Source organism: Orycteropus afer, unplaced genomic scaffold (genome assembly GCF_000298275.1).
Source record: "Orycteropus afer afer isolate SDZICR_OR568_19922 unplaced genomic scaffold, OryAfe1.0 scaffold01577, whole genome shotgun sequence".
Classification (NCBI taxonomy): domain Eukaryota; kingdom Metazoa; phylum Chordata; class Mammalia; order Tubulidentata; family Orycteropodidae; genus Orycteropus; species Orycteropus afer.
Genome location: NW_006923164.1, coordinates 23,309 through 35,571, shown reverse-complemented (window position 1 = coordinate 35,571; position 12,263 = coordinate 23,309). Strand labels below are relative to the sequence as shown.

At 35.4% G+C, this 12,263-nt stretch overlaps 1 pseudogene; it reads right to left on the bottom strand.

Annotated features, from left to right (window-relative positions):
• Positions 1 to 235: 235 nt before the first annotated feature.
• Positions 236 to 9,912, bottom strand: LOC122152084 (annotated as a pseudogene).
• Positions 9,913 to 12,263: the final 2,351 nt, after the last annotated feature.

The window sequence follows — 12,263 nt, the reverse complement described above, 5'->3', positions numbered from 1 at the left end:
TGATTTAAATATTTCCACATCCCCTTATCTGTTTGGACAACTGCCTCTTAGTCTATGTACAGGTTCCTCATGAGCACAATTAAATGTTCTGGAATTTCCATTCTTCACCATGTTTTCCACAATTTGTTATGATCCACACAGATGAATGCCTTGCATAATCGTAGAACACAGGTAAACATCTTTCTGGTATTCTTTCTTTCAGCCAAGCTCCATCTGACATCAGCAATGATATCACTTATTTCATGCCCTCCTCTGAATCTAGCTTGAGTTTCTGGCAGTTTCTTGTCAATATACTGCTGCAACCATTTTTAAATTATCTTCAGCAAAATTTTACCTGAGTGTGATATTAATGATATTGTATAATAATTTCCACAATCTGATGGATCACCTCTATTTGGAATGGGTACAAATATGTTTCTCTTATTTATCGTAGGCGAGGTAGATATCTTCCAAGTTTCTTTGCACAAGTGATTGAGTACATCCAGCACTGCATCCATTTGTTGAAACATCTCAGTGGGTATTCTGTCAATTCCTGGAGGCTTGTTTTTCAACAACTACTTCACTGCAGCTTGAACTTCTTCCTTAAATATCATTGGTTCTTGATCATATGCTTTCTCCTAAAATGTTTGAATGCTGACCTATTATTTTTCATACTAAAACTAAAACTTACTGCCATTGAGTCAGATCCGACTCATGGCAACCCTTCCTTGGGTTTCCAAGGTGGTATAACTACAGAAGTAGATTGCCCACCCTTCCTTCAGAGGAGTGGTTGGTGGGTTTGATGTTGGCAGTCAAATACCATGGGTACTATGATTCCTGCTTTGTTCAGTACTTTGCCAATAGAATCCTTCAATATTGCAACCCAAGGCTTAAAGTTTTTCTTCAGTTCTTTTAGTATCATAAATGCTAAGCATGTTCTTGTCTTTTGGTTTTATAATTCCAAGTCTTTACACATCTCATCACTATAATTTGCTTTGTCTTCTGGAGCTGCCCTTTGAAATCTTCGGTTCAGTTCTTTTATTTCATCAGAAATGGATGAAATATCACAGAATGAAAATTCATTTACTTTAGCTACATGCCTTTGAACAGCAATTTTCAGTCTTTTCTGACATCTATTTTGGTTGTTTCTTACTTTTCAGTCTTTTTAATGACCTTTTGCTTTCTTTATGTATGATATTCTCAACATCATCCAAGAACTTGTGTAGTCTTCCATTATTGGTATTCAATGTGGAAAATTTATTATTCAGATTGTCTGTGAACTCAGGTGGGATATAATTCAAGGTTGTATTTTAGCTCTAGTGGATTTGTTTTAATTTTCATCAGCTTCAACTTGCGATTTCATATGAGCAATTGATGGTCTTTTCCACAGTCAGCTCCTGGCCTGGTTCTGACTGAACATGTTAAGCTTCTTCATCACCTCTTTCCACAAATTTAGTCAGTTTGATTCCTGTGTATTCCATTTAGTGAGGTTCACATTGATAGTTGCTATTTACATCTACATGTATAACTTGGAAAGTATAGCTTACCTAGATATGGAATTTTGACTCAACCACTTTGTTGAAAATTTTTATCTATATTTATCTTTCCTTGTATGTTTCTATTGAGAAATCAGATGTCAACCTGATTTCTGTCCATGAAAATGAAATTGTTTTTCTATATTGAGTTCCAGATTATTATCTTATCTTAAATTCTAATACTTTCTCTAGATTATATCTTGAAATTGACTTTTTTGGATCAGTTATCATAAGAATGAGGTGAATGTTTTAATAAGTAAATTGAAGTCTTCTCTTAGTCCTGCAAGTTTTCTTGGATTATAATTTTAAATATTATTTCTGCACCATTATTTTATTTTATTCTTTTGGGGCTCTAATTTTATGTGGAGTATCACCTATGCTAAACTACCTTATTTATTATGCTATCTCAGATTATTTTTACACATTTCTTTTATTTTCATTCTCTTGAGTGCTTTCATTCCTCTCTTCAATGCTGTTACTTTTAATGTAGAATCTCTTCTCACATGGGAACCTTGTAATTTCGCCTTAACTTACAGAATTATTTTATATTTTACTCTAATTTCTTTTCTATGTTATTCAGTTTTCATTTTATAAATTTCTCAATCTATCTCAGTTATTATTTTGATTTTATTTTATTTTTTTAGTAAGAGCTAATTTTACTTATCTGAAAATGCTTGCTTAAAGATAATAAGTTTAGGTGGAGATGTGTGAAAGTTTTCTCTATTCATGGTTGTTTCTCTGGGAAGAATTTTCATCAACTGAAATATATTAATTCTCAATTTCTGTTTTCTTCCTTTATTAGTTTGGTATAGCTGTTGCCAGTAAATTTTCTGTTTATTTTTCAATTGCCTGCCTTTCCCTGATTCAACAATGATAGAAAATCTTTGTATGTACAGGTGAGGGAATTCTGTAGATTACTAAGTTGTTAGTTTTAGAGAACTCATCTCGTTACTACATGATGTCACTTATTAATTATGTGTTTCATCTTGATGGAGTTAATTGTGTCTTCTAAGCATATAATCTTCTTGTTTTTATAGTACCATGTTTCCACCACCTTTTGTTATAGATGTAGTCAATATGATTCCTGTGTGTTCCATCTAGTGAAGTCCATGTGTACAGCCACTGTTTGTGTTGTTGATATATGATTGTGTTAGCAATGAATAACATTTTCAAGTTGCACATAAAAATATAAAAACAAAATACACTTTCAAATTATGATATACCATCAAGGAAGAGGGAAAAGTGAACTTAAAAACAAAAACAGAAACAAATGAGTCAATTTTTATTTATTATTGTGGAAAAGCATGTTAAAACTTAGTTGTTTAATGCATTTTCCAACTAGAATACAAATCCCTTGAAACCAGCCTGTATGTAGAAAAATCAGAACAAAAATTTAAGAACTATGAAGAGAACCTAAGAGTTATAAGGATGACATGAAAAGAAACAACATACACTTCTTTGGAATACCAGAACAAGAAGAGGTGGGGGGAAAAAAAAAACACTGAGAAAATTGTCAAAGACTTGCTAACAGAAAAATTTCCCCATATCATTAAGGAAGAAAAGATATTTTTCCAAGTTCAATGAACCCCATACAAAATAGATCCCGAGAGAAAGTCACCAAGACATATCATAATCAAACTCTCTAAAACCAAAGACAAAGAAAGAATTTTGTAAGCAGCCCAGGAAAAAAGAAATGCCACCTAAAATAGACAAGAAGTTAGGCTGAGTTCTGATTGCTCAGCAGAAACCATGTAGACAAGAAAGCAATGGGACTGCATGTATAAAACAATGAAGGCAATGACCTTCCAGCCAAGAATTCTATATCCAGACAAATTGTCTATCAAATAAGAGGATGAAATCAAGTCATTCTCAGACAAAGAGAATGTAAGTGATTTTTGGAAAATGAGACGAACCCTACAAGAAATGCTAACGGAAGTCCTTCTAATAAAGAACCTACTACAGAGAACAACAAATTAAAATCCAGACACGTGACATCAACACTAAAACCAAATCAGAAATAGATGCTCAAAATAAGCTCATAGAATGTTTTACACAAAGAAACAAGGGACTTAATCAACACATGACACCAGCAACAAAGCAAAGGTAATAAAAGCCCTAGGTACAAAATTTCCAAATAGAGAGGAAACAGGACAATGTCTTTATAGAACAGACTGTTCCAAAAATATAGAGACAAGAACTCACTCCAAGGTCACCTCAGAGAAAATTAACAACCCCTCTAAGCAAACCCAGAAAGAAGGAAAATATGTGGGCTTCATAAGCACAAAACCAACAATAAAGAAGAAAAGAGAGGAAACATTTGAAAACAAAATGAACTCAGCACAGAAAATTATTTGGACCAAGGGCATCTCCAACAACATGACAAAAAATACAATAGAAAGACAGCAATAAACTCATACTTATCACTAATTACACTCAATGTGAGTAGAATAAATGTACCAGTCAAGAGAGAGTTGCAGACTGGATAAGAAAAGAAGACCCATTGATATGTTGCCTAGAGACCCACCTTAAAAATGATATGGCCTTGGTGATAGAAATAACACTGGAGTTTGCATGACAGAATTTTTCAGACCAACTACTTATTCATTGCAACTATCTTTTTTCAACAACATAAACGATGACTTTACATGTGGACTTTACCAGGTGGAAGACATAGGAATCAGGTTGACTGCATATGTGGCAAGAGGTGATGGAGAGTTCAGTATCTTTGGCCAACAAAAGGCCAGGAGCTGATTGTGGAAGACCATCAACTGTTGATATGCAAGTTCAAGTTGAAGTTAAAGACAATTAAAACAAGTCCAAGAGAGCCGAAATATGATCTTAAATATATCCCTCCTGAATTTACAGATCATCTAAAGAATATTGCTCTGTAACTCTATGAAGTCTAGTTGGTTGATTGTGTTGTTGAGTTCTTCTGTATCTTTGTTGAGTTTTTTTTTTTTTCCTAGTTGATCATCCTTCCTTGAAAGTGGTGTGTTAAATTCTTCTACAACTATCGTAGAGTTGTCTGTTTTCCCTTTCAATTCAATTAATATTTGCTTCACGTATTTTGGAGCACTTTCATTGGGTGCGTAGATATATTATCATAATGTCTTCTTGGTCAATTGACACTTTCAGCATCATATAGTGTCCTTCTATTTCTTTTATGCTGTTTTTCTCCTTGAAATCTATTTTATCAGAAATTAATATTGCCACTCATGCTCTTTTTTGGTCACCATCGGCTTGGTATTTTTTTTCCACCCCTTAATTTTAACTTGTTTTATCTTTGAAGTTGAAGACAATTAAGACAACTCCATGAGAGCCAAAATACAATCTTTGTAATATCTTTCCTGAATGCAGAGACCATCTACAGAATAGATTTGATGCACTGAACACCAATGACTGAAAAGCAGAGGAATTGTGGGATGACATAAAGAACATCATCCATGAAGAAAGAAGTTGGTAATTAAAAGGACAAGAAAGGAAGAAAAGACCAAAATGGATGTCAGAAGAGCCTCTGAAACTTGCCCTTGAACATAGAGTAGCTAAAACAAGTGGAAGAAATGACAAGATAAAAAAGCTGAACAGAAGATTTCAAAGAGCAACTCAAGAAGACAAAATCAATTACGACAGTGAAATATGCAAAGACCTGGAGTTGGAAAACGAAAGGGGAAGAATACACTCAGCATTTCTCAAGCTGAAAGAACTGAGGAAAAAATGTAAGCCTTGACTGGCAATATTGAAAGCTTCTATGGGCAAAATATTGAATGATGCAGGAAACATCAAAAGGAGATGGAAAGAATACAGAGAGTCACTGTTCCAAAAAGAATTGGTCAATGTTCATCCATTTCAGGAGGTGGCATATGATCAAGAACCAATGGTACTGAAGGAAGAGGTCAAAGCTGCACGGAAGGAATTGCCAAAGAACAAGGCTCCAGGAATTGACAGAATACCCACTGAGTTGTTTCAACAAAGGATACCTGTTGGAGGCATGCACTAAGGTATTTCAAGAGATTTGAAAGATAGCTACCTGACCAACTGCCTGGAAGTAACCCTTATTTGTACCCATTCCAAAGAACGGTGATCCCACAGAATGTGGAAATTATTGAACAATATCATTAATATTACATGCCACTAAAATCTTCTGAAAATAATTCAAAAATGGTTGCAGCACCATATTGACAGAGAGTTTCCAGAAATGCAAGCTGAATTCAGAAAAGGATGTGGGACAAGGGATACCATTGCTGATGTCAGATGGATCTTAGCTGAAAGCAAAGAATACCAGAAAGATGTTTACTATGCTTCATTGACTATGTAACATTTGATTGTGTTTATCATAACAAATTGTTGATAACATTGAGAAGAATGGTAATTCCAGAACATTTGATTGTACTCCTAAGGAACCTCTACATAGATCATGAGGCTGTTGTTCAAAGAGAACAAGGGGGTACTGCCTGGTTCAAAATCAAGAAGGGAGTGTGTCAAGGTTGTATATTTTTACCATACATATTGAAGTTGTTTGCTGAGCAAATAATCCTGGAAGCTGGGTTATATGAAGAAAAACATGGCATCATGATTGGAAGAAGACTCATTAACAACCTGTGATACACAGATGGCATGACTTTGCTTGTTGAAAGTGAAGAAGACTTGAAACACTTGCTAATGAAGATCAAAGACTACAATATGCAGTAAGGATTACACTTCAATATAAGGAAAACTTATATACTCACAAGTGATCCGATAAACAGCCTCACAATGGATGGAGGAAAGATTGAAGTTGTTAAGGATTTCATATTACTTGGTTCTACAATCAACACCAATGGAAGCAGCAGTCAAGACATCAGATGTATTGCATTGGGCAAATATGCTGCAAAAATCTTCTTTCAAGTTATGAAGAGCAAAGATGTCTCCTTGAAGACTAAAGTGTGCCTAACCCAAGCCATGATATTTTTAATTGCTTCTTTCGCATGTGAGAGCTGGACAATGAAGACCATAGAAGAGATCATGCTTTTGAGTTGTGGTGTTGGAGAAGAATGCTAAGTTTACAATGGTCTGCTAAAAGGACTAACAAATCTGTCCTGGAGGAAGGGCAGCCAAAATGCTCCTTGGCAATGAGAATGGCCAGACTTCGTCTTACCTACTTTGGTCATGTCAGATCAAACCATTTCCTGGAAAAGGATATCATGCTTGGTAAAGTGGAGGGTCAACGAAGAAGGGGAAGGCCCTCAACAAGATGGATTGCACAGAGGCTGCAGTGATGGGCTCAGGTATAGCAAGGACCATGAAGCTGTCACAGGACCAGGCAGTATTTCGCTCTGCTGTGTATAGGGTCTCTATGAGTTGGAGACAACTCAGTCACACCTTACAACAACAGCAAGAAGAGAAATTCAGTTTCTGTGATGTGGCTATTAAAATTCTGTGATTTGGGTGAAAGTTTACAGAGGAAATTCACTTTCAATGCAGCAATTTGCATACACTTTGTCTCATCACATTGAGTACAATTTATCACAATGCAATACCTCCTCTCCCACTTCCTCCCGATAGTTACCTCTTTCCTGTGTCCATCCCTCCATGCACTCCTGCCCCCAGAGATGACTATATATGCATAAACAGCCCTTCTATACACCCATGATTGTTCTCTATAAGGAGTGTATCTACCTTGGGTAAATGTTTACCTCATATGCCCATCTTTTGTTTGGCTGAAAGCTAAACAACACAAACAAACAAACAAACAATGCTGGTTCAATTCCAGACCTAAAGGACAGTTATTGGGCTATAGTCTCAGTGGTTTCATTTGGCTCTATCAGAACAGCAAACCTGTTCCTCAGAATGGATCCACTTCTATCTTTATTTTCCACAATCACCAAGTTTTCCAAAATAGCTCTGCCAGTTTTCTACACCCATCCTTCACTTGCCTCTTTCCCTACTCTGAAGTCATGCTCATTTCCTTAATAATTGACTCTCCTAATGTTTTTATTGGGAGCTCTGGTAGCATAGTGGCTAAGGCACTTGACTGCTAACCAGAAGGCTGGTGGTTCAAACCCACCAGCCACTCCTCGGAAGGAAGGTTGGGCAATCCTACTTCCATAGTGATACTGCCTCAGAAACCCAAGGAGGGGTCACTATGAGTCGGGGCCGACTCGACGGCACACAACAACAACAACGTTTTTCTGAATTCTGAAGGACATCCTGCATACTCAACATAACATAAAATTCCTTGAGTATAATGTCATTTTCTTTTCCCCATCCCATGTGTGAATGTCCAGTTTATTTGGCCACTTTTAAATCAACTGTTATTTAAGTTTTTTCAAAAGTTTCTATAAAAGGGTAATAGGAAAAGGAATTGTTGGTTCAAATCCTGACTCTGTTCTGCATGCCTGCATGAACATGAGAAAATTACTTAATATTTCAAAGTATGAGTTTTTGTTTTAACTTTGGATAAGCATGAAATGCCTAACTCATATGAAGGTAATAAATATAAAAGGTTTATTTTCTATCTAGCAGAGAGCTGCTTTTAATTAAACCATTTTTTATATATTTCATATTTGCCCATTTAAGTGAGTGATTAATAAATATTTTTGTTGTTGTTTAGCTTTTCAGGATTTTCACTATTTTCTGCTGCATTTATTCTGAGCAGCATCACCAGCTTTCTCTTAATGATAACAATATACCAATAATTCATATTGGAAGTAGTGCAGGTTAGTGATATTCCTAATAACAAAAAAAAAAAAGAGTAATGCTATTTAGAAGGAAGACATTTAAATTAATTGATGTATTCAGAATTATCCTGTCATCCATCATGGACAACTATCAATCTATTTGAAAACACACAAACCCATAGGATTTTCAATATAAATAGCACTATTTTCAATTAATGATGGATAAATTAGCATTGTTCAAGTAGAGTTTGACACAAAAATAAGTAAACTTAAAGATAATGATGTCCCTTGTTTAAGAATATGTAGTCTGTATAAATTCACATTCAAACATAAACTCTTGAACAACACGAAGAAAGTTGAGAGTTAAATTTAAATGCACAGTTTATTCTGGTAAGTGGTATAGCTTAAGTGATATATTAGAATTTGAAATACACATCAGTTTGCTGAGATTCCACAAATTTACTAGCTATGTTAAATAAAGGCTGTCTTTATGTACTGAGTTTTATTCCTAGGATTTGTTGACTACATTAAAAATTGTGGCTAATTCCACTCTGACACAAATTGTGAACTTATTTAATTCTCTCTGAAACAATACTAATAGCTTAGATTATAAGGTATATTTTATCAGAATCCTTCCTTTATGAACTTATATAACTATTCGTTATTTGACTTAAAAATATTCAGAGTTTAGAGATTTAATATTTAATATACAAAGTGGCTGTTTTCCATTTTATCAGTATCTTTGAATTAGAAAAAAAAATCATCTAATTTAAATCAGTTTGTCACAGGTGATGACATTTTTTTTCAAACTGCTATGAGGTTTTCTCTTCTTCCTAATTACTTTCATAATATTTATTACCTCAATATTTCTTAGAGTATAAATGAAAGGGTTTAATAAAGGAATCACTACAGTATAAAAAATAGCAACTGGTATATCTTTATTCCCATCTTTATCTGAATGTGGCTGAATATACATGAAGAGTAGAGAGCCGTAGAGTATTGAGATAGAGAGAAAGTGAGATGCACAAGTAGATAAGGCTTCGCCTCTTCCCTCTTTGGATTTCATTTTGAAAATAGTGAAAAGGATGCAAACATAAGAGATTATAACTACAGTAATAGTGAAAATTTGTATCAATCCTGAAAAGAGAAATATCAGTTGATTGATAAAAGGGTCAACACAAGAGAGTCTGTATAATGGGAGAACATCACAATAAAAGTGATTGATTTGATGAGAGCCACAGAAGGTTAATCTTAATAGAAGTAATACATGAATCATGGAATGCAGGTTTCCAGCTATGTAGACCCCTATGATCATCTGAAAGCAGACTTGTTTTGACATCATGGTGTGGTACTGCAGTGGATTGCAAATTGCCACATAGTGATCATAGGCCATTGCTGCCAGGAGAAAGCAGTCTGCAGTTTCAGCAAAGCAGAAAAAATAAATTTGTGTCATGCATTCAGAGTGAAATCGTTCTGTCCTCAGAATAGAAGTTCTGTAACATCTTAGGTGTAATGGCACAGGAGCAGCAGGAATCCATCAGAGCCAGGTTGCCCAGAAAGATGTACACTGGTGTGTGCAGACGGCACTCCATGAAAATCAATGTCACCAAACCAAGATTCCCCACCATGGTAATCAGATAGATAGCAAAGAACACCACAAATAGAAATGTCCTCAGATCTAGGTGATCTGTAAATCCTATGAGGATAAACTCAGTTATCGTAGATTGATTGTTCTTGTTCATCTCTACTTTCTCTTTTGAGATAGGAATTCGGGAGACAGAAAATTCTACTTTAGCATGTGTCTAAGTCTCCCTTTGAATTTCTCTTGGACCACCAAGCAGTCACTTCTTCAATCTTCCCCTGCTATTTCTGAAATACAGAAACACATACTTCTAAGAAATCTTAGTCCCTCTAAAATGTCATTTATATGACTGTAAGCCCTAAAGCTCTAGGAACTACACCACTCAAATGCCCCCAAGATTCATAAGAAAATTTTGACAATTCTAGGGCCAAGAAAGATTTGTATAAATGAATTTGCACAAATATAGTGAATAAATACAGAGGCCATTGGATTTAGTGTTCTCAAATATTTCAAAGTCAGTTTTTCTATTGATGACCCTTAAAATGTACATAAATCCATTTTCTAGTATATGTACATATAGATACCTATGGAGCTCTGGCCATACATTCCTAAGGCATTTGAATACTAACCATAAGGTTGGCAGTTCAAACTCACCAGTTGCTCCATGAAAGGAAAGTGGGTCAATCTACTTCTGTAAGGATGTACAGCCTTGCAAACACAATGGGGGTCACTATGAGTCAGAATCAACTTGATGGCAGTGAGTATGTTTATGGTTTGCTATATATATGTGTGGAAGCTCTGGTAGCATAGTGCCTAAGGCACTTGACTGCTAACCAGAAGGCTGGTGACTCAAACCCTCTAGCTACTCCTCAGAAGGAAGGTTGGGCAATCTACTTCTGTAGTGATGCTGCCTCGGAAATCCAACAAGGTATTGCTACAAGTCAGGTCTGACTCAACAACACATAACAACAGCCACAACATGTGTGTGTGTGTATTTGTGTGTGTGTTTATACTCTCTCATAATGGAGTATTTAAAAATAACACATAATAGATGTACTAAATTTATAATTGAGAAAGTGTGCAAAGGTCAGTAAGTATTAAGGAGAGGACTTTTCAAGAAAATTACCTTGGATGCTAGAGAAATATAAATGCTTTGATTTCCTTAATAAGCGTATATCAGCTTCATATTTCTTTTTTCTGAGACTAGTTGTACATAAAATGTTATCATTATTTCCTCCTTTATCTCCATTCAGGAGGTCTGATAGCATAGTGCCTAAGGCATTTGACTGCTAACCAGAAGGCTGGCAGTTCAAACCCACCAGCCACTCTTTGGAAGGAAGGTTGGACAATCTACTTCTGTAGTGATACTGCCTGGGAAACCCAAAGAGGGGTCGCTATGAGTCAGATCCAACTAAGAGGCAGTAAGTTTTGTTTTGCTTTGTTTTGTTATTTGAATACTTTCCATTTCTAGCCTTATTGGTCTCCAGTTATTCTAATATGAGATTTGATATCACACTCTAATACTTACGATCATATTATGAGATTTGATTTAAAAAAAATAACCTTCTCAGTTTGTTCCATGGAAACTTCCATCATTTATTAGATAGAAACTCCCCATTGTCTGATTACATATTTAAGGTCATATTCTCCTGCTCATATCCTGATCTTTTTATCTTTGTTTGAGTTCAGTGGTCATCACTTCATTATACTGCCAGAAGCAACACTATGCTGCCAGGAAAACTTCATTGTTTATTTTCTCTAAGGTAAATTCAAATTCTTTAGGAGTATTTAAGGTTCTCAGTACAATGATCCACCTCCATCCTTATTTCCCACATTCACCAATGGTTACTCCGGCTTTCTCAGTGTGTTCATTCATTGTATAGCTCTCTTATCCCCCACCTCTAGATCCATACTCATTCATGTCCATAAACAGTAATTCTACCCGTGCTATTATTTCTTACAAATAATTATTCCAAATACAAATATTTTCCATTTTGAGCAAATGTCTGTATCTTTCCCATCCATTATTTTAAGTATACTTTACATATAATGCTACTTAGTAAAGTTTTGGGAGCTCTGGTAGGGTAGTGCCTAAGACACTAGACTGCTAGCATGTGCTAACCAGAAGGCTGGCGGTTCAAACCCACCAGCCATTCCTTGGAAGGAAGATGGAGCAATCTACTTCCGTAGTGATACTGCCTCGGAAACCCAAGGAGGAGTTGCTATGAGTCAGGTCTGACTCGACGGCACATAACAACAACAAAACAAGTAAAGTTTTAACTGAATGATCACACTGATCTCCATTTTCTGAGCCCTTAAGAATGTTATATACCCAACCCAATCTTGAATTTCTCACATTTAATCTACATAGCTTTTTTTTATATGTGTATGCACAATTTCTTTATTACATTTTAAGTGTTTTGGATCTAATATTGTATTATACTTCTGTGAAAGGAGCTTTAAAATACTACAGTAGAAAGAAAAAATTTATTCAACTCTTAGCCCATCTTG